The sequence below is a fragment of the Aythya ferina genome (genome assembly GCF_964211825.1).
Source record: "Aythya ferina genome assembly, chromosome: 4".
Classification (NCBI taxonomy): domain Eukaryota; kingdom Metazoa; phylum Chordata; class Aves; order Anseriformes; family Anatidae; genus Aythya; species Aythya ferina.
The window spans coordinates 60,835,344-60,859,672 of record NC_140300.1 but is presented as its reverse complement, the minus strand read 5'-3'; the positions used below and the strand labels follow the sequence as shown (position 1 = coordinate 60,859,672).

Genomic DNA, 24,329 nt, shown 5'->3' with positions numbered 1-24,329 from the left:
TTTTGCTGTAACGTCTAATCTGTGGTGGTTTGCAAAGGGGTTTTGTGCTCTGGCAGGAATATGCTGAGATAGTTTTGTGGCAATGTGATGTAGTTTGGGAAGCTGTCTTGCCCTCTTATGTGTCTGCAACCTCCTCCCTTCATCGAGAGGAGACATCATGAAGCTTGAAGCTACGAATCTCTTATGCAGAATATGTCTGTCTATTTATTTATTTTAACAGGCTCTGTACTAATTTCCCTCACAGAATGACTAGCAGAAATACGACCCTTGTGCACCATTTGTAGTTAATTCATTAGGTCAACTCTAACCACTACGCCCCTTTGTCAGGTTATTTTTATTAGTGATAAGGAGCAATTGACCCTAAAATATTGAAGCCAGGTAGAACAGCCTGTTCCACAAGGTCTCTTGGCTCCAGCCTTGTGGAGTGAAATCTGCCAGGTGTGGGTCATTTGACCTTTACTATATAGGAAGCTTGAGGACTTATGGGAGGAATTGCCTTCCCAGGGGGAGTTTGAGGCTCAGGTTACCTAGGGTGCTTTTCTACTGTCCTGGTGAAATGGACTCAGTGTTCCCCAGTAGGCTATTTTTCTTCATGTTTTCTACCATCTATGTGAAATAGTTTTAGAGACTCTATGAGCTAGTTACTTTGGTTGTGCCTTCTCAGTACAGGAAAATCCTGGTGGTGCTACTTCCCTGCGAAGTAGTTTGGCAGTGACTCAAGTTCAGAAGCTGGCAGGTAAATGTTCCTGGGTCTTACAGTTGCTTTGTGTTGGGGAGTTTGAGTACTTCCTTCACCTTGTCTGTTTTCAGTGAAGTTACTTACATGGATTCTGAGCTTCCTTCCCAGCCCTTTAAATCAAATAATAAAAAATAACCTCAGCAGCTCAAGTACATGCAGGTAAAGCTACCTTTGAGCATTGGTTACATGACTACATTGACTGTTGTGGTTTCCCCCAGCTGGCAGCTAACACCACAGCCATTTGCTTGCCCTCCCCTCTCCTTCTCTGGCCTCTCCTTCTCTGGGATGGGGGAGAGAAATAGGAAAAAGAAGCCTGTGGGTCGAGACAGAGACAGTTTAAGTGATGCATAATGCAATTGCCAACCACTTATTAGTCCAGAACAATGGATTTTTGCATTCCTTGTACTAGCTGTTCCTTCACCTCTTCAGATACAAGGACATCTCTTACATGCTCCTTCAGGAGTAAACAAGCCTGGATAGATTAAAGCCTCTTTCTTCAGGTCACCCTGCCTTTGGTTTCAGTGGGAATTCAGGCCCTAACAACTGAAGTGTCTTCTGGATGGTGTTTCTTCTGGATAGGATAATTTCATTTCCCTTTGGAAGACTTACGAGGATGGAATAACAGAAGCAAAAGGCATAAAATGGTACCTGAGGCATAGGCTACTTTTCAGCCTGCTACAGGAATGATATAATTTCAGACAACTATGATCTACATAATGTGAAGTGTTCTGGCATGCTTGCAATCTGTCAAAGGGCAGGAAACGGGACTTTCATTTTAAGACCATATGGGAAAGAAAACAAAGACAACAACAGAGAAGGTACTTTTCCTTCACCTAATTTTATTATGCTGCAACTCCTTCAGGTGTCCACAAAGAATTTTGCACCCCCCCAGCTACAACCAAAAATAAAAAAACATTGTGGCATAGAGGTATAACTTCAGTTCACACCAGAAGACATTCTTTTCACTGCAGTACAGTTAAGACCCACAAAGTGCCAAAAAAAAAAAAATCACACACACACACAAAAACCAAAAAGTAATGTATTTTCAAATTAATTTTATGTGTTGGCATTATTTACTTGTCTGATCTTGCATTCAGGGCTTGATCTATGTGGAGGGGAATGTGTAATGCCGTGCAAGATTGTTTGGTTGTATGACTGACAACAGGACTTTAAAAGTTTGAACTGTTTGTATAGAAGCAAAATACAGAAGAGTACACTATCCCCAAGGGAAAAGTGGAAAACTGCCTGTTGCTTCTCAGGTTTAAAGTTTTCCCTTAAAAGGTGTAAGCATCTGTTAAGGTGTATGAAAAGGTGTAATCAGCTGTTTGAGTACAATTCTTACGTATACATGAACGTTTTCCTCTCCAGTTTCCAACTTGGAGTGCAACACTTTTCATCATACTCTTAGATCAGGATTCATGGTTCCTAGTGCAGAGAACTTTTCCGGAGAAGAGAGAAGCAAACCAGTCCTGACTGCTTTGAATGAGATGGAGATAGCAAACAACTGTAAAAGAAGAAAATAAACCTGTGGAAATGTTTTCTAAGAACTGTCATAGTCCAAAAGCTTTAAATTGGTTAAATCCCTGAAAGTTAATTAGCGTAAACTCAGGTTGCATCACCGAACTTGAAGCAGTAGGATAGACTTGCACCATTGCAGAGCCTCAGTCACGGATTAAATTGCCATTGCCTCTAACTCTGCATGTATACAAGAATGAAAGAGAAAAGCACACCTTTCTACTTTGTCAGCTAATGGCAGACCTAGAGAAAAAAAAAAGTTGTTATTTAAAAAGTAATGTTGTTTTAAGGCATTTCACCAAATCTGTAATATTTGGTAGTAAGCAGACAACAAATGAAAGGGAAGAGGAAACAGTAGAAGGTACATGTACTTGCATGGCCTTAATTTACGTGACAATTGACAACAATGACAATCTACAATGATTTACAAGTCCCTTCCGCCATTCACCCTTGGGACTCTGGGGACCAGATATCCTCCCCCTCTTCCTGCCACACATAACTCTCCTACCTCTCAACACATCTGTGCATGACACACTTTAGAATTTCTTTAACCTTTGACAAAACCTGAAGTGCATTGTGGAGACATACCAAGAAGAACGTGCTCGTCTGAACATCCCAAGGATAGTCAAAGCTCTGGAAGGCTACCATAACTCGCCTGAAGGAGAAGAAAGGGAGAATGAACAAGTGGGAAAACACATCTTCCCCTGACCCTACCTCAGAAACTATTAACAATGATGCTTTTCACACTTTTTCTTCAGGGAGCCTGTCTATGAGGGGACCAGGACTGGCTCCCGCAGGTCATCTGGCTCCCCCCGGTAGAGTCCATCTCCTCGTCTACATGCAGAAAGGTAATAATTACCTTTATCTCTCTCTCTCTCTCTCTCTCTCTCTCTCTATCTATATATGCTATATATTATAAATATATCAATTATAAATATATATATAGTATATTATAAATATATATAAAAATATATTTATATATATAATTACCTTTATATATATACCTATATATATTTATATATATATCACTATATATATAGTAACAATTACTATTATTTATAGTAATTTTCACAACACGATCATTTGTACATAAAACCAAGTAAAATGCTATTAAAAACAGTATAGAAAAAAGATGTTCAGCAGGTGCTTACATCTCTATTGTCATGAAATTAAGCAAACTGAGGTACTTTATATATTTTTTTCCCTATTAAGAGTAGATCAAAACATGGAAACTGTATATGTAGTTGACACAACAGTGAAGACAAAAGATTGGTGTACTACTTCAAGCTCATGTTGCATAACATTTGTTTACAGTAAGTTACTAACAAAAGACACTTCAAACTTAAACTATCCATAAATATTTTTTAACAAATATTTACATACACATTGCCTGAACAGCACTGACTTACCCTTTTGAAAAAATAGTGTATTTAAGCTATATATGACACAGCATTGCACCACATACTATCTCTTTGAAATCAACAATATTGAATAGGGAATAAACCTGCGCAGGTTGGCATGCTGCATGTATTTCATAGGCAGTCTTAATCTAAAATAATCTCAAGCCATCTACTGTGCATCTAAGGGAACAGACTTTGTTATTTAATATTTACACACATTTGTTGTAGTTGTTTATCTCCCACTGGAGTCCTATCTTCCTGCTATGCATTATCACCCTAACATAGCTCTTTTTTTATTTTTATTTTTATTTTTTATTTTTTCAGCTATTGTCTGTGAGTCTGCAAGACATCCAGATAAGCATGTCCTTTTTTTTTTTCCTCTCTATAAACACCAATACTTACAGAACAGTTCGTTGTTGTTGTTGTTGGTTTTTCTTGTTGTTTATTTCTTATTACAAAAACAAAAAACAAACAAAAACTGTTCTGTGGATTTCTCAGGTTCAGAACAATTCTAGAGTTTAGACTATGTAGGCTGGATGATTTAAATCCCTTCATGATCTTATTCACAAGCAAAGGTGCATGATTTTCTGTAAAGGCTTTTCTGGTTTTTCTTGCTAGGCTAACATTTGCCTTCAAAAGTTTAGACATTGAAGAAAAGTCAAAATACGGTACTTGTTAGCATATAAAAAGCCTGGTGTATACTAACTATATGTATATGCACATGTGTTCTGAAGCTGCATAGGTATGAATAGACTAAGAAGTATCATTAAATATTGTACATGTACAAGATGACATCTGGAACTAGCTCTGAATCTACAAAAGCTCCTGTTTTCCTGCACAGAGGAAGTAAACTTATTCCTCTCTTCAACAAGAAGTTAAAGATTACTTAGTTAATGAAAAAGCACTTAACTGCATAATTTCTCTTTCAGATTACCATTATTAATAGAGGATGGACTTAAGTTCTGCAAGGTGGGGAAAAATTGTAGCAGTGTTCTGATAACCCAGCATATGACATACAATGATATAACCCCCCCCCCAAAAAAAAAAAAAAAAAAAAAACCACTTTTTCATATATAGAATAGTGATCTAGCTTTATGACAACAAAAACTTTGCAAAGTCAAAGTCAGATCAACACCCTTTTCTGTGTAATTCATGTTCACTGCTGTAGAGGTAAGCCAAGGACCTTCCTGAGCAGGAAGGGGCTATGCTGTGGGCATAGGATGCTCCCAGTGAAGATCTGAATTAAATGATTTGTTGACCAGACTAAACAGAAATGGAGGTGTGAAAGTGAAGAGAACACATTCCCCGTGCAGAGAAAGGACAGTAAACTTGCTTAATTTTTATTAATAGTAATATCTCAGGAGTACAGTTCTGCCTGAATAAAATAATTGGAAACTCTTTTCACTATATGTATCCAAGTACCTTATTCCCTCACGTATATTATAGCCTTCAGAATAAACAGAACAAGGCTACTTACCTACTTCACAGGTAAAATTTAGAAGCCAGAGATTTTTTTTACCATAGTTTCATAACCAGGCAACAGTATTTGGCTTCAGTTGTCATGGGCCTACCAGATGTTATAAGGTCCATTGTTTTGTATGAGCTGTGGCAGACATAAAAACATATAACATCACTAAAGGAAAGCAGGCAATATCACACCTTTGGTTCAAATCATATTTACCGTTTGACATCAGTCCAATGTGAAAGTAACACCTGCTCTAAACAGTGCTTAAGGACATGTAAGAATGTTGCTTATGTATGAACTAGAGGCAAAAAGCTGTCATGCAGTAAGAATTTAGTTATATAGAAACACCTCAAAAAGTAGGGCATACATAGCAAATGTATTGCTGTCCAAAACTGTAAGCCTTAGTCCAGAGCTACTGGCTTCTATGGAGCTGAGTGGAAAAGGGTGGAGGACAGAAGAATGTTACGGGGGACCTGATAACCTCAGCAGACAACACTCACTTGTTTCGAAGGCCAAGAACTTCTGGTTACTTGTTTCTTGTTTGCACCCACCATCAGTCTGAGTACTGGCTTATCAGGCAGTGCTATCCACCCTCTGTGTTTACAGATGAACAGCTGAGAAGGAGGAAAAGCTGGAGAAGGGCCAGGGGCTGTGCCGTGATAGAGTACAGCTGGCAAGACAGAATCAAAACAGGTAAATTAATGAGCCCACAGAGACAGTCATGGAGCATCCCTATTAAAGAGACCACCTCAGATTGAAGGTGGGGGGCAAAGAAACCTCAGACAGTATTCTACAGGTATTGCCTAGTGAATGCTTCACCAGGGAAACCCTCAATGCATCTGCAAGCATTATAAAAAAAAATAAAAATACTCTATTGGTATTTGGCCAATACTGAATAGTTGAAGTTATGACATTTTTCCTTTATTTCTACTAAGGTATATACTCTCAGCATCAGAATTCATTTATGGGAGGACAGACACTAAGATTGTCATATAGAAAATATGTAGAAGGTAGAACAGTGTGGGAAAAGTCAACAATCAAATATTACCTCTGCTGCACATCCATATGTGGATCCATATCCTTTTGTACCCATGTAAATAAAATTGATCTGGAAAAAACCTCTTAATGAGATCTGTAAGATTCTCTATACCATTAAGTAGTTTCAGAATTGCACAGCACTCAAGCTAATAACACATTATAACGAGGAAATAATTTCCCCCACCAAATGCTGTATGTTATATAAGCTAATGGTATGTACACACATGTATGAGACACAGAAATTATCATGTTCTGAACACCCAAGAAAATCTGTTTCACAGTGATCCTGTTCCTTGTAATGATAATAGAAGGTAGACTGAATTTCCCTTAAGATATTTTCAGAATACAACATTATTCTGTATGAACCAATTCTGACCATGTTCCTTCTAGATGCTGAAAGGAAAGAAGGAATCCCAGAGAGAGATAAAGCAGACATTGCTAACTATAACAGAATATGAAATATGCAGTAAATAAGAGCAATGCTATTGTTAAGGAGTCTTTCAACTGCCTATTTATGTAAGCATGGATAAAGACTTGACATTTCCCTTGACAATGTCAAAGACATAGAGACATAGATATTAAGCTTTGTACAAAAGTTCAAGTTCTTTTAAGTCCCTCCTGACTTCCTAACAAGACTTTATAAAGTAACTGCATTCAGCAATTACAGGTGCAATGATGAAAGGCAGAAACTGAAGATACTCACATACATTTTAATTCTGTTTTATCTGTGAAAACATTCAATGGAAAGAATGGAAGGGAAATATTGAAAAAACTCTAAATAAAACTCAGATTTTGCTGCTTCAGTTTATAATCTCTGGAGATTTCCCAGTTTAAAGGAACTTTTAGGACATCAGAGGACATACAGTCTTCCCTCTGAGGTTACTTTTTTACCTTATCCCTTAATTAAGAGGATCATAAATAACCTCTCACTTAAATATATTTTTATAAACTGTGATCAAAATTTAATCATACAAAATAAATACTAATTTTGGTTGAATTTCATCCCAATCTATTAAAATCTCCCCTTAGGGTTAAAATTAAAACATTTTCTTGCCAAAGGTTTTCAACAATGCTTGTCTAAAACATGCTTTTCCATATTTGATGTTTTTGAAGAGAAGTCCTGTATCAGCAACATTTTACCTTTTCAAAGAAGTTGAGAGCCTGGAAGCAAGAGAAGAAAAGATACTCAGAGGTGCTATCTGCATTTGTGCTACACTTACAAGACAGTTCCTCTAAAACTAGGTAAAAATTGCAAGTGATGCACATTTAAAATGAGTGACTCTTTTTAACTGTATTTTCATTTTATCTTTGCAGTAGTAAAACACAGCAACAACAACAATGTAAAAGCACCCAAGCTTTTATAAGAAGCCCACTCCAGGCCGCTCCAGTTGCTTTTTGAAACACATTTTCTTTCTTTTTCTCCACAGTGTGGCCACCTTTCTGTGCTTGTCTAACAAATGCCCAAAAGATAGCTGCAAGTGACTGTACAGCAAAATTTGTTTAAATTAGAAAGAAAGGGCTCAAACATCCATTTTAATCCAAGTAAAAAAATGGATCTAATGAAGATGTGAATACTATTATATTCTTAATGAAAAATGATTTCAAAAGGTAGCAGACAAATTCAAAATATATGAACTTATTTTTCAATGTAAGAAACTAATGAAGATTTACCTGTTTTGAGCTGTCTGTTGAACCCTGGAGAAAAAGTAGGGAAACAAGTGTCTAAGGATAGTTGAAGCTATTTCTGTGTCACCTTTAATTTTTAAGCAGTTGATGAAACACTGAATTAATTGGAGTTGCTGAACCAACCTTAACCTATTTTTTTTTCTCCAAAGTTTTAACAACTTTAGTTTGCAAAAGATCAGTGCTAACAAAAAGATAATGGTTTCCTATTCTGAATATTTTTTTCATTAAACCAAAGGAACCAGAAATATTATTGTAGGCTTCTAAAGGTCTAATGTTCCTGAAGTGAGGAACTGTCATTCTCTGCTAGGTTCACTACACAGTGGTAAACTATCTCATTTGAAAAAGCCTAGTGAAGCAATACTCACACACAGAAATCTTCTTCCTTGAGGAAAACTTATGTTCCCTGAATGCTTTTCAGTTTTGCAGTTATTTTGTTCTATTTTTGCTTCTAGTTGCTCTGAGCTCTGTACAAAATTCTGTTTAAAATGCCTCTTTGTTAGCTGTTTGTCAGGAATAAAGAACTATTCAGCTGTACTAGGATTAGCCCTCAGGATTGTCTCTGAAGAGGGCATCTACAATCTAGAAAACCTACAGAAAAAGGACTGGATACACTGTGGGGACCAGAATGCATTTACATATGTATTAACACAAAAATCACAGACACTGATCTGAACATGCCCAAAAAGGAAAGGTTGAATTTTTGTTGGAATCAGTGGTCCCAAATCATTCTGCCACATATGTACCAAAGCTGTCCTTGTCTTTCATTTCATTCACCCTCAATGTCTCAATTTCCAGTCTCCTGATAATTTCACATAACTGTATGAAGTGTGACATCTTACATTCTGTGTCATCACACTTCACATTACATACCTCATGTTAGCAACAAGAAGGTAAGTCTGGAGTTAAGTAACTGGAGCTGCTCAGATGGCTTTATATCTGTGAATCTTCCATATTTCTGCCTCAAAACTGGAACATTCTTCCAAATGCTGATTAGAAGCATAGTGCCATTTTCCTACAGGGAAAATAAACACTAAAACTAGTAATAAGTAGGCAAATACTCACAAATAGGACGTTTAATGGCAAAGTATGCTGAAATGTTATAACTTGATGACAGAAAATTCATACGTACGGGTTTGTTGAGGAGCAATTTCAAAGCATCACTTATGTGTCTGAGGAATCTTTCAATACTACTTTTTACAGGACTTAGAAATATCTGCTGTATCACATATTTTTATCAGTAACTATGAGAACAATGATTTTTCAATTTTCTAACACTTCATACAATATCATTGAGCTGAAGGAGAACAAAAGTTATCTACTCTAACTGTTTTTGAATTGTTTTAAAACACCACCAGTTAAGGAGACTCAATAACCTGCTCATGTCATGAGTGTAAAAAGTTTCCATAATTTCAAAAACTATTTTTTCCATTAGAATTCAAACTCTATTTTTTTTCCTATTCCTCCATTAAGCATATGAAGAACAGACTCATTCTCTCTCCACTCCATAGCATAAAGAAAAACTGCTACTACCTTCCTCTTTGGTTTTATTTATTTTGGTTCCCTAAACCTTCCTCCCCCACTCCACCCTCTAGCTTTTCTTGGTTTTGTAAGCTAAAGTCTCTTCTATGTATGTGCTATTTTGTAGATAACCTCCCATTTTTGTTACTCTGTTGTTGACTCATTCCAAATGCATACCATTCTTTAAATGCTTCATCCCAAACTGAATACAGAATTAAAACAGGCTTTGTCAGTACTGAGCATATGTATGAAAATGGCCCGAGAAATAAATAAGAGGTAAATTAAAGGAAAATACTAAAAAGTAATGACCATTTTTTAGATTAAAATGTTTAATTAATCACTTAGTTTGATTCATATGCATCCTCAACAATTACTATTTATAAACACTCAACACTGTTAATTGATTCTGAACATAAACGAAGAAACTACCTCATGAGTAGATTTAATACAGTCTTTATATCAACTGAAAAAGATTTGCAGGAAATAATCTCCTCTATAATTTTAAGAATATCTCCCAGAAATGTGTGAAGTACAAAAAATTACCCATCCTGATTAAAAAAAAAAAATATCTCAGCCTACATAAGAGATTAAAAAGTAATTTGAAGGATTATACATATGCTGTAAAGATTTATTATGGGACGTGAATGGTCGGGTGGGTAAAAGCATTTGTTTGGAATTCTGATTATCTGAAAAATAAACTTACCATTAAGTTTCAAGGGGTTTGGCACATTCCCCTGTTGTGCAGCAGAAAAGCTGTTTGGGAAACTTGAAAAACAGAAAATTATTTCCTTTGAAGAAATATGGCTGCTATCAATTGTGTTAGTGCTGTACCTTTTTCATTAATTTCTATCCTGGTTCTGGAAGCTGAAGAGAAAATACCTGGAAAAAACAAACAAACAAACAAACAAAAAACAATTAAAAGGAAATACAAAAATAGTTTCAAACCAAATGACATCATCTACTATGTATTGCACATCATAAAAAAATCACATTATAAAAATAGCTGGTGGCCATATGCTGATTTCTTTCTCCCTGAAATCAATTTTTCAAAACATTGTCAATTGAAATTTCAGGTGAGAAAATAACTAAGAAAAATATCAAAAATAAAAACATGCCTTTCTGCTCTACTTAGCAGATATAGGTATATATGTCCATGTACAACAGATGGCCCTTCTATTTAAATCGTATGCTACGCGATTTACCACATCTGAAGACCTGTTTGTGTACCTCCAAGTTTGTCTATTATCTATATACAGATAGATATTATTTGTATCCAGATATTTAGGAACTCAAAGCTACAGCAGCTTCCTTTATGTTTACTATAAGGACAGAACTATCTATGAAAGCATGTAATTAGAGGTATTAGAGACAAAGTAACATTAAGCTAAAAGCTATAAATGAAAAGTGCATTTTCTACAAATACTTTCAGATTTATCACTTATATCTACCAAGTGTGCACTTTTTTATAATCAACTTTTTACTTAGCCATCATATATACAGAGCAATAACAAATACTATCACTTAAAAAACCTACATCACAAAAGAGCAAAACAAGTAAAATAGTAAAATTATCCTTTGTATCATCTTTGCTACCAGTTAAAAAATAAATAAATTTGTGTCTGTTTGGTCAGCTCACATAGTCCTGCCACAAACACAATCTGAAAAAAAAACCTGACACCTGCATTGTGGTGCTTTCCCCCATTTACAACCAGAATTGATGGTTAGAACTAAAACACAGCTTTCAGTGTTCCCCAGTGCTATTTGTACAACAATTGAAATACAAAAAGTACAGAACTTAATGAACTGCCGTGGCAGAGCAATTTCAATTTTAGCAGATCAACAGAAAACAGAAGTCATTGGATTGATTCCTTATGACATGCAAGAGAATAAAACCAGAAATGTATCCTTGAAACCTAAAGGTGGCATGCCCAGACAGCTCACACACCAAGCAGGCACCAAGTTCATTAAAGCCAAGTTCTTTAGCCAAGCCCTTGGCAACCATCAGCTTGGGCATCAAGCCCTCCAGCTGGGTGGCCACGAGCCAGGCTACCTGGCTTCCAGGGTAGCCCCAGGGGCCGAGGAAGGTTCCATGAACGGATTCAACAAATGGAATATATCACCTACCCCCAGCAGGCAGGTCTTTGAGCCCAGCAGCTGAGAAAACACCCAAACCTTCTTCACGCAAATGAGGGACACAGCCAGCAGCAGTGCTGGCTACGTAGGGAAAATGAGCAACTTGCTATTCCCCTCCAGAAAAGAGATCTGAAAAGAAAGCAGCTCAGCCTGCGGTCCATCAGGTGGGCTGCATGGGGAGCAGGTTTTTTCAGTGATTCAAATAACTGTTTATTCAACCAGCTGGGAAGCCAGGCAGCCTAGAGACACTCAGGCTGGTGGAACTGCCAGGATCTGCTTCAGAAGGGAGATGAGTAGGAACATCAGTATTCAGCAGAGGGAAATCACTCTTTTACAAAACCATTTGGCAAGTTCAAAAAAACAAGGTCCCTGACCTACAAATATTGGAATTCTGAACAGCTAAAAACATCCACAAAATGTAGATAGACCAAGGCAAGGGATATGAGACTATTTGGAAGGAACAAGATTAAAACCTTACATAAACCATAAAGCCCTACTAGGAAATACCCTGCCAGCAAACTTCCCCCGAGCAGAACTGTGCCAAGCAGTCTGCATTTGCATAGATCTTCCTCTGCCTAGACAGCACTCCTGACAATTTTAGTGCAAGAAGAGGTACCATGGCACAGTGAAGGCTCTACGGTCCATCTGCATCAGTGTGAGGCAGTAGTGGTATTTCTGTACAAGCTAACTCTTCTGTGGACACCAGAGTTGCTGCCAGCCAGGTCCTGTTCACCACCCAGAAAGGTTTGTTTCCCTATATAAGTCTTAGGATTTACCTTGGGTAGCTCCTTTTGGTACTTTACCTTGTGACTTATGACCTCTGCAGTCCAGATGTTGCATGGTGGAGGTTTCCACAAGAGACTATGGATCACTAAGGTATGTTGCAACATCTCTTTGGCAGAAGAAATGGAGTGTCTTAATCCCACAGTCCTTTTCCTCCACTCAGGTGTCTTTTTTTTTTTTTTTATTTTTATTTTTTCTTCCTTTCCATATTCCACGTTTCAAGCTTGAATTCAAAACCCTGGACTCCGAACAAACAGTTTCAGCACTCCTGAGTCTGCTCAAAAGAGACAAAATATTTCGTACTTGAAAGCCCACACTCACAGCAAGACAAATAGCAGGGGACAGCAAGGAGCAGGATGACAGTACACAAAGATCAGCGGTCCCTGTAAATGATTTCTGAAAAACCCTTCACAGCAAACTGGCATCTTAATGCCTCGCTACGTGCACAGATCTGTGATGTCAATCTGTGACATGCAGGCATTTTCTGGGAGTTACGTTACAAATTCCCCTCAGGTCCTCAGCAGGTACACCCTGGGGTGTGAGCTGGTCAGACAGCAGAAAATTGGATGGTTGAACAGCATGTAGTGAAGGCTCATGATCTCAGCAGGGGAAACATTTCGGTGGTTGCTACTATGTGCAATGTATTGCAGAATGAAAGCTGTGCTGAAAGGGATGTGTTGTTGCCTCAATAAGATGGACAGGGTGGTTTTGAATATTCTGACATAAAACTAATGTAGGTAATACACCATTAAGGAAAGCTTTAAAAGTCCTGTGAAGCCATCTATAATGAATAACTCTGTGAGGAGATGCTACTGCTCTGGGGATTTGCACTGTCATCTTGCTATACAGTAAACATACTTGTCTTTTTCCAGTGCAGATTGTCAAGTGTAATTGACAATAGTGAGGAAATTCTTTGATGAAAATACATGAGCACAAAGTACAAGCCATTTAGAACTGGACTGAGTTTTTCCAGCCAGAAGAATGGTTCTTTCTGTGGTGTTTCAATCCACATTTTCTTGGTCTGTTATTTCAAATAGAAAAAAACACACCCTAGTGTGCAGCTTTTCTGATTTCCAGTGCATTGATCAGCTATTCTAGTCTGAGATCTGAAGATACATGCACAAACTTGAAAATCAATTAATCTTGAGATTCTGTGCAATTCTAACATTTTTGTTTAATAATATTTAAATATGCTTCTATAAATACATAAAACATTACTAGTTTCTTTCTTTCTTCCCCCCACTCTGGGATAGCAGAATCTGGACAGTAGACTTTGTGCATGCAACTGAAGATGCTTCAAGGAGAAGTACTTTAAATGTATGGCATCAAATCAGGCAGAGCTTTAAAATTGCAACATTCCCTTGTTTACTGATACGTTGACTGCACAGGTCTGTCTAGTGTTGGCTTTTTTGTAGTTCATGAAGACAAGTATCTCTATTATTAGAGATTACTACTCATCTAAAAAAAAATAAAAAAATCTTCAGTTGATTCCCAAATGGTGATGAGAACCTAATTCACCATGACACATGGCATAGAGTTAAGCCTAGTGAGAGACTTGAGGTCAATGCTAAGATTAGAGTTTCTCTATTTCCTCTTCCAGTAAACCTACTGTAATCTAGGATAGTCTGGCCAATCTCTGACCTTTCCTCATATTTGTAAATGTTTGATGCATGCTTTCAGAGACCCCTCTGTCTGGATATCCTCTGGGAGGATATTTGATGGAAAACTAGAACTAACTTCCTAGACCATGCTATACATTGACTAGCTTGCTTGAAGAGGTGAAACAGGATTTTTAAACTAGATCAGTTTCCAAATCCAGTGAGCCCTGAGCTCCTGTGTACAGAAGCTTGACCGAAGGTGTCACATTGCTGCAGGAAAGGTTGCACATGGAGGTGCTATCAAAGGCAGAGGTACACAAGGACTGCAACAGTCTGTGTTGCTTGGAAAGGTGAAGTGCAGAAAACCATAAAAAAAAAAAAAAAATCTCAGAAAAAAAAAAAAAAAGTCATTGCTCAGTGCAAAGTTTTTGTTGTGGGTGTAGAATGCTGATCATCCTGGAGAATTCCATCTGGAAAGATGTGTATGTCAAATGCTAAAGGTTGTATTGCATTACTGTGCCTTCCCTTAAAAAACAAACAAACAAACAAACGAACAAGAAAACCCCACTAACACACAAAAACCCCACAAGCTATTCAAATGACCTACTTGTCACATTCTGACAGCCCACATTGTGGTGCTCTCATCTCCATAACAACTGAACACAGCCCTCTTCATATTTCAACCAACCCCTTCTCATCAAAAAACCCTTTCTCTCGTTTTTTTTTTGGGGTTCCTCTGCAAGTTTATTCCATGTTTGCACTCTTCACAAAGGCTGCTGAGCCAGAAGTATTTTACCTTTGCCAGTTTTTACTGAGCATTTCTAGCAATACTTATCTAAAACTATCCACCAGGGTGCTCTCTCACTGTTGCCGTGCTGTGAAAGGCAAACACAGGGTAACGGAGCGTAATGATTTTCTTCTAAGTGTCTCTCTTGACTGAAGAGGGACCTTTTGAATGTCCGAGTTCTTCGAATAGTTTTCAAGTGACCTTTTTTTGACTAGTTTTCTTCCCCAGGTTCAGGGAGATTGTCAGTTTAGCTAAAAAGCTTCCACAAAAGGAAAGTTACCAGTTATCATAGAAAAGCCTCTATTTTCCTTCATATTTGCCCTTACCACTTGGCATATCTCAAAGGAACAAATTTCCCTATAAGCTAACAATTTCAATTAGGAGTTACACCTCTCTATTATTTATATAATTCCAGAAGCAGGGATGAGGCTTTAAACAAATTAAAAGATAATCTATTGTTTTTGAAAGCATACATTCAAATTGGATGTTAATTTTTAAAAAAAGTAATCTGAGTATGAAGGCTGGGCACAAAGACTGGAGGCTTACATAGGAAATGGATTAAGAATGAAAAACAACTTAATAATACAAGTGCACCTGTAGCCTGACCTGCTTGTCTCAAAAGAATATCATGCTGGTGAGTGCATCTCCCTTAGACAAAAGGTTTAACTACCATGCTGTGGCAGACCTGAGCTGCTCTGAATCGAGTTTATGAATACTGCATATTGTCAAATACTTCAGGATGTTTACAGTGTGAATACATTCAGACACCTCAGCTGTCCAAGACAGGTGGGATGCAAAAAATCATGTGAATATATTCATAGTTTTATATACAACTATTAAAGGACAAATCCATTAGGTGATGAAAGCTTGGTCTCTTCATCATACGTATATAGAATGGGTGTAAACCATAGACCAGAACAATCACCGTTCTGAATCAGGTGCGACAGAACCTGGTGTGAGGGTATGAAGGTATGGTGGCACAGCTCTTCTGTCTGAAGGCTTCTCATCAAAGAATGATGCTGCCATCTGAATAATTTGGTATCTTGAAGCCATGCAAATGATGGCTTCATAGAAAAAAAAAACATTTTTCTATGTTTTACATAGAAAATTCAAAATAATAACTTTAAGACCAGAATGAGGGAAAAGAGTAGTGAATCTGGACAGGATATGAAGATTATGAAGATTAGAACTGCTAATCAGTGAATATTCCTGGATGTAAAATTCAGATAACAAATGCCAAATTATAGCCATAACACCAGTACTGTTGTGTCAAGAATCTGGTACATATCTATCTCCCTGGAGCCTTCCAGGAAGGTCTCAGCCATCTTACATAAAAGCCTGAAATTTTCTATTGCGTCTTTTGACAGAATAAACACCAACTTCCAACAGTTATGTTTCTTCTCTAAAGATTCCTCTGTCAAATGAAGGATACAAGATTGGTGGGGAAAATAGAAAAATCTCACTAGACATCAGTTGTTTAAACAAAAAGGTGGAAGAATGACAACCTAATCATTACCTGAAGTAAGCACAATGTGACAGCATATTTAATGAAAATGAAAATTGGTCAAAATGATGCTTTTGTCTAGCAGTCAAGATTCAAAGAAAAAGGTAGTACTAAACCAATGAGAACCAGAAACAAGGTACATTTTTAGTGTAAATATTCATTACACACTGGTAAACATTTCCTATGGACTGTGATGGCAACATTTGAAATCAGAATAGGCCCTCTCCCCCTCCAAAAGAGACATGGCTTACTGGAACAGGAATCAGCTTGGGCAAGATGTTCTGATATGCTTCCACAGGAAGTAGACAATGGCTATTTCTTCTGGCTATGTAAGTGATAAAAGTTAATTTATCTTCTTTGCCAAAAAAAAAATTACAAATGTCATGTTATCTTTCTATAACATTTGGTAACAAGCATTTGGCAGCATGAATCAGGGATCATAAAACTCCCAAATACTTTCTAAAAGACCCTGAAGTACTGGGACAAAGAATGCCAACTGCCAAAAGAAAGATATAGACACCTTTAATTAGCATCCATAATAATATATATATATATTTTTCCTTAAAAATTCAATTTTAGATTTAGGAAAGTAGTATTATGCAATTAAAACCAGTGATATCTGAAAAGAAATTTGAGTGTGAATTTAAGTTACATGTATTCCTTACACAGCATTTCAGAAAAGCATCTAAGATTCCCTTGGAATTAGTAACCCAGAAGTTGTTTACTGGTTTCTGACTGTGACTCTCAACTTGGTGAATTCCCAAATATCACAATAGCAGGGATATTGTAAGACCTGAAATTGAAAGAAAAACAAAACAACAAAAATAGCTTTATTGGGAAGGAGAGCAGAAACTATAGACCAGCGTAGGATGAGCAAGTTTATATCTGTATCTGTTAGAGCATGGAAAGACAAGGATCACAAAGGAAAAAAAGACGCTGGAAACAAAGTGGAACAAGAGCTTCAAAGGTGAAGGTCTCTAAAAAGGATTTGGAGAAATTACGGAGGGTTAATGAAGCAATCAGAAAGGTTGTTAAGGAATAAAGTCATAAGGAAGTAGAACAATTTGGATAGACAGTGAAATTGATATGAATTAATAGGAGAGATCCCCCAGGGAGACAAAATGTAACAGGCATTTAAATACAGGAAAAACAGACAGCAGGGTGTTTTATTATTTTTATTATTATTTTTTTTTTATATATAATGTACCATCTGTGAATACATTCAAATGTAGGCTGAAGTAAAGGTTTGATTTAAGAGTTTTCCCATATAATCTTCATGCTTACTACTGTACCTGTACACCAGAGGACTCCACGCCCTTCGGGGTGAGTAAGATGCAAAGACTTGTAACTTGATAAAACTTCAACTTTATTAACTCTAGTCATCTGAGAGTCCACACAGTGCAGGCCATGATTCTACAATTAATCACTCTCCAGTGGAGGAGGATTTATCAGTTCTCAGTAGCTTACTTCCAAAATCCTGCTGCTTTGTTATCTATTGTTACCTCTTTAGTGGCTGACACTAGAAGTTCTATCTCTGTCCCATATCTTTCATTTATTTTAAGGCAATACCTTAATCTTTCCTGGGGAATCAGGAAAAGAGACTGCATGGCATGAGATCTATCCTGGACACCTACCAGAGACAGCTGCAAACAATTACATTTTTCTTACCTACCACAGGTTCCAAAATCAATTTTCCCACAAATTACTCTGGTATCAAATATGATCATTCAATTATTTCTTCATTCAGACTGTTTTTGACTTTGTTAACTCAGACTGATTTGATCTTTTTCCTTCTGGTGCAGTATTCTAGAGAAAAATAAATGTCCTGGACCTACCTTATTTTTCATTCCACTCATTAAGTGAATAGAACTAAATAAACTCAAACACTATACAGTTGTTGAACAATAACAATCTCTGAAAGCTCCTTCCTGGATGCTAAAGTATCAGACAGCATGATAATGTCTCTCCTATAGTCTAATTGCTTCCACCACCTATACTCAAGCTGTATCAACTACTTGCAAGCAAATAGAATCTACAGTACCTTGCCTGTACTTTTAAGTGCAGATTTGCATTTGGATAACACTTTATTTTCTTTGTGGGCTGTCATTCACCTTGCTGAAGCTAGCTCAGTTGCCTCAGAGGCAGGATAGTGTCCAGGGTAAAATGGTAACTTCTATACTTGGACCTGAAGATCAGTTGCATTAGCTCCTCTTACTATCTTAAAGGCAAGGAGAAATCAAAGAGGTAAAAATATTTATACATTTGAATAAACATCACTTGTAGCTTTATATGAACAATTCAAGGAACATGTTTAACACTGACACTTATTTGAATTAGTATCATAGATATGTCTCATTCAAATTTGTGTGTACAGTATCCTGAATCACCAAGAGATGCTGTTTCTTATAGTTTTAGTTTCCTCATAGTTTTCTTCCTATGAGGAAAAAAGCCTCCTGCCACAATAGTGACAGTAGAATAGCTCACCATTCTTTGGCTGGGACTTCCTTTCTTTAAACCTATTTATATGACCAAAGTTCTTTGGTTTCTGATACTCAGCACTATGTTGTCATATCCTTTACTGCCCAAGTTCTTTCTTTCAAAGCTTTGTAAAGAAAGAGACTGGGGGAACTGCCTAAGACTTGCTAATAAGCAATCAAGTGGTCTCATGTCAAGCATGCGACAAATTCAAATAGCCTGCAAAAGCTACCACTGACACCAGAAACTAGAGTCTGTCTCACAGCCTACATGCCCACAGGTGGCTGTCAGCCTAACACTATCACCAGTGTTCAGGGGAACGGTCATACAGAATCACAGAATCACAGAATTTCCTAGGTTGGAAGAGACCTCAAGGTCATCGAGTCCAACCTCCAACCTAACGCTAACAGCCCTCCACTAAACCATATCCCTAAGCTCTACATCTAAACGTCTTTTGAAGACTTCCAGGGATACCCAAATGGATTCCTCATACTCTCCTCAGACTGTGACTGATATCACAGGACATTGTTTCTTTTGTCTTATGTTAATCAGAATGTTATTGCACTCGTAAAACATCATGCTGGAAACTCAAAGCATAACACACAACCTCTTAGTTTTGAGGAAGATACAGTGTGCAGACAGAAAATCTATGAGTATGCTATTTTCTTCTTTAATACTACTGTGAGAAGAGCTGAACTGGATGTGTAAATACATTAAAAAAAAAAAAAAAGCATTAGAAAAATGAAGAGGAAATACTGAAGTCAATCACAACACTGATGCCCCCTCTTTGGTTTGTATACTTTTCTTACTCCATTCCTATTTTGAGAACATCCATATTAGACTCAAAGTCCTTCTGCTCTTCAGTCAGATTACCAACAATAAGCACCAAACAAGATATATCTTAAATTCTCATCAGCTAGTTCTTCCATTGGCTCTTCAGCTATCCTTTCCCTGTGTAGGAAACATGCTCCTGTATAGCATTTTCTTGTCTAACATATGCAGTCTTTGCAGCCTTACTTGCCTTCTGACTCCTAGCACAAAGAGAAGAGAGTGTTTCACCTGACTTCACGGTCCATTACCTGTATTTCATTTTGTAGCAGTTTCCATGAATGAACTTCCTTCCTCATTAGGTTGCTAAAGTCAATATTATATAGCCTCTTTTAGATTGCTTTTAAAGATGGAGTTCTGGCATGAAGACGAGAAGAAAAAAAAAAAAAAAGCAAGTTTGAGTATCTAAATAAACTATTTACGGTAACTAAAAAAAGTGAAACTTCAGCTCTGAAAGAAAAATAGACGAAGAGAAAGGGTGGAGGAAAACAAGTCAGACCTATGTTAGTTAAATCATTCAAAGTCTTCTAATCATTCCTCCAGGAAGTGACGGGTGATTAACTTGACAGGAAAATCAAGAATATGAACCAAAACATGAGAATTATATGAAATTCACAGAAATATTCATTTTTACAAGTCACAAAGCTGTTGGCAATTATTTGTCATCCTGTTCCCAAGCCTCAGTCAGACTCATAATCAAAGCTTTGGATCCTAGTATCTTTTTTCATTAATCAGTCAATGCTTCAAGTAGTTTTATAGGGTCTTTTTTTCTTTGGGCACAAGATACTCTTCAAGTATAATAAAATTAGACTTGATACCTACTATATAGCTTTTTCACTTTTGATTTTATGTTTTTCATTTTGTCTCTGAGTGCAGCCATACTAAAGACCTGGGAAATGAATGTCTCTCAAATGCGGTCATGCTGGAGAGAACTTTGTGGGAATTGATACCCTAATACACTAAACTGCACAGGTAGCACCAGTGCAGTGGGATCACCCTTATGGATTGGAAGAGACTATTCTTTGTGTAAAGGCTTCTTGCAGAGGCTGCTGTTTCCACCCACTCTTGCATATTTTGCTATGTGGACACTAGTTTGTTAAGGTCATGGATTCATTTTCCATAGTCCAGTAAACAGCTATCTTAATGAATTTTTTTTGGCTGATACTCCATTACTGCTGGCATAATAAACAGCTGACTAAAGTATTCCAGTGTTCAGTGAACAATGATAAAAGTGTCTATTAAGGGTATGCAGCTATGCCAAATACGATCATATATAATCAGCTGCACCAGAAGAGCCTGTCGACACATTGGAGAATATCGTCAGTCAGATGATACATCTGCTACAAGTGGCAGCTGTTGTACTCTGGAGTGTAGACAATTAGACATGAATATACTCCTTGGGCTATTTACAGCACTCAAGCACGGTATTAGCTGACACCTGTTAAGCTGTAATCCCTATATTTTTGATATCTACTCATCATAATTATTGAAAATAAAATTTAAGACTTCTAACGACATTGAATTTCACAAATAATGGTGAGTATAACTGCAACACTGTCTTCATTTACAAACTTCATTAGCACAAACTCTAAATAGTTCAGTCAGGCTAATTACAATTATAAGCCCCTTACCAAGTTCATAAAATCCAAGTAACACATGTAATGCAAATATGTGCTACGTTGTAAATTTTTTTATCTAATTACTGAAGGGGGGTGTCAGTAATATTGCAATTAAGGCCACATATGTTTTGTGGCGAATAAATAACTATCAAATGGTAGTATTATAAAAAAAGCTGATTACATGGTTATGAAGAATTTGAGTGTAAGCCTTCACCTGTGGCATACACACTTATGCATGCAGTGAGTTTTATTATCATATTTTTCTTTCTTTGACCATACCTGCACTTCACTTCATATCACTAGACATGGAGATAATTTTCATTGGATTATCACCCCTTGCATTTTCTCTTACAATTTTCTTTTGTGGTGAGGAAATAATCCAATCATTTATCAAGCTATTTTTTATATTTATATAAGTATATAGAAGAAAAATTAAATACCACAGATGTTCTTTAAGTATATCAGTAACAAGAAGTTTTTGAAGTCTTTTCTAATAAAGTTTTCCTCAATGTAGAAAAATAACATGGCCCCAGAAGTCAGGATAAATTATGAAAGCATATCTCAGCATAAGGGTCTGGCATATAATAGTAGCTATATCATTACATAATAATTAACTCTTCAGGTTTGTTTATCATGGGTTGAAAATAATGCCCATTGTTCTCATATAAAATAAGATGGAAATTGAAAAGAAAAAAAAATCATCCACACTTAAAAAATAAATACTTGACTCTTACTATCCGTGACAAAAGTTACTAACCAAGCACAAAGGAGAAAGAAGAGCTTCTGCATTAGAATCTAGTTGTATAGGATATTAAAATACAGTTCTAAATAAACTATAAGGTTTTACTGTTATTAAAGTAACTAACGCATTACAAGTTATTAATTTGCCAATTGAAAAGTTACTGACCTCAGTTTTCTGTTTTTAAAGCACAAGAGGAATCAGGTTCACCCCCTTTAAAAACCATGTTCTTCCTTCAAAAGGCAGATGACTCAATTTACTGAAGACTTTTAATTTCATCTAGTTTTCCTCTAGATTTTGCAAGATATAGTTAAGAACAGTTCATAGCTCTAAAGCACTGAAGGAAGATAATAGGTCCCAATAATGCAAATATATATATATACATATACATATGAATATCTATATATGCATATTTGTATATGTGTATGTATGAAATAATAATACAAAACCCCAAATTTGTAAATGACTTTTTTTTTTTTTTTTTAAATGTGCAGTAAATAAGCAGTACATTACAACAACTTACAATGAGTTTCAACAATTCATTAGTACTTACCATGCTGTACCGTGTCACACAGCCTGGGCACCAACAACACAAGACTTCTCTTCATGAGGAATGTGACACCTGCTTCAGAAGTCAGCTCCAATACAGTAAAAGACAGCACAAGAGCCTGGACTGGATCAGGAACTAGACCAGCATCTAGTCATGAAACCAAAAGCTCAGCAGGAGGAAGTAGCCACCAGCTACAGCAGCTCCAAGCACTGATTACCAAACAAGCACACAGCTGCTCCTCCTGGGTCCTTCAATATTTAAAGGATATTTAAACCCTTTTAAATACCCTTTGGCCTCTATAGGATTGGTTGAGTGAGTAGATAGGTTGGCCTGGCAGCAGTTGGAAACCTTTGCTGGATTGGATGGGAGACAAATTTAGTCAGGGAGAAAAACCTTCCACAAGACCAATAGGGCTAGAAACCATATTGGAGTAATCCCAATATAAGTGCTTTGTCAGGCACTTGGAAAATGAGAAGTTTATCAAGCTGCCCAGAATGCAGAATTTCCTCTAATATTCCCTAAATGTCACTTAATGTCCTCTAAATGTATCATTTTTTTTTAAAACTCCCCTTCACCCCCACACCAGAAAAAAAATGTCTTAACTTGCTGTTTGGAAAGGAACATAATTTATATGCCAACTCAATAAATGTGACAGCTTTTATGATTGTCATTTTTATTGCCATAAACATTTTAAGAATATGAGGATAAGCAGACTAAAATTAGAAAAGTAATTACTAAGAAAGGAGGAAGTTTTCGGAAGTTATTTTAAACCAGATTTTGCTAAACTACAAAATGGTCAACAAAAAAATTAAAAATGCTGCTTCAGCAGTGTGCTTTTAACACAGGTTTGGAAAAAGAGCAAAAGCTCTGAACAGTGTTCTAAGTCCATATTATTCTAGATTTCCAGCAAAACTTGATTCATGTGGTTTGAGAAGAGTGGCTACAAGCTTCTGCAGAACCTCTGGGACCTCGGAGTGTTCATGACCCTTGCTGTCAGGAGAGATGAACAATGCTGGAGGAACACATGTACCCTTTGCACCAACACTTTGAGGGTAATAGATTTAAAAAACCCTCAGTGGTCCTATTAAGACTGTACTTTAATCGAAATGGAGCCAGTCTGCTGGCACTGAAAATTAAAAAGGTTGTAGAACAGTATTTATGCTAGGAGCTGGGTGAAAGCCAACAGGCACATGAGAGCACCTGGTTCAGACTGATGTGACCCCTGAGAGGATGCGGTTAACGTTCAATGTGTCTCTGAAAGGTCAGGAGGGAATAAACATCAAATTCACAATAAATAGATTAGACAAACCAGCCTGCCTGCCAGCCAGGCCAACTGGCATGTGCAATGTCAAACAAAAGAGCAAGGGCAAAATTTACAAGTGCTTCTTCACCAGGGCCACAAGCCCAGCACAAAGGGTAGGGACAGAAAGACCTTAACTGCTGGTGGTACCAGGGTCCTACATGCAGTGAGTACATTCTCTGTAGTGGTTAAGTCATAAGGGTTAGGTCACTGGGGAGTAAATGTAGAAGGATTAGACCCAATAAATTAGGTGTTAGCCAGGACTGTATGGGATTTATCTGAGAGTTCTGGAGAATTATAAGAAGAAACTGAGGAGAAGATTAAGACTCTTGACTTTGAAGAGCCTTTGGAAAAGCTCGAAGGGGATGTGTTTAACCTCTATAGTATCATGGAGGTGGTGGATAAAGTGGCTGCAGAGTTATCCTTCATCAAATCCCACAGTATCAAAATTAGGGGCCCTCAATGAAATTATCTGTAGATCAGTTTAAAGGTGATGAAAGAAAGCACTTCTCTAAGCAGCAGGTGATGAATATTAGGAACTTGCTGCCAAAAAAACGGCAGCTGTGCCAGCAGCTTTGCAAACGAATGAGAGAAACTCACAGGCAACAGAGCCATGAACAGACAGTATAGGTACGGGTGGGGAATACAACTG

The 24,329-nt window shown here is 37.1% G+C and overlaps 1 long non-coding RNA gene across 6 annotated transcripts; it reads right to left on the bottom strand.

Annotated features, from left to right (window-relative positions):
• Positions 1–1,561: 1,561 nt before the first annotated feature.
• LOC311436388 lies at positions 1,562–22,858 on the bottom strand. Of its 6 annotated transcripts, none has more exons than XR_014692798.1 (10): positions 22,381–22,858; positions 19,721–19,826; positions 12,298–12,551; positions 10,065–10,240; positions 8,714–8,855; positions 7,829–7,852; positions 5,132–7,318; positions 2,843–2,909; positions 2,470–2,497; positions 1,562–2,243 (listed from the first exon to the last, which is right to left on the bottom strand). It is a non-coding gene; the product is annotated as an uncharacterized lncRNA (long non-coding RNA). The 6 variants fall into 6 exon arrangements; XR_014692800.1 differs by lacking the exon at positions 2,470–2,497 and having other exon boundaries at positions 5,132–5,257; positions 5,620–7,318; XR_014692801.1 differs by lacking the exon at positions 2,470–2,497 and having other exon boundaries at positions 5,132–5,789; positions 6,168–7,318.
• Positions 22,859–24,329: the final 1,471 nt, after the last annotated feature.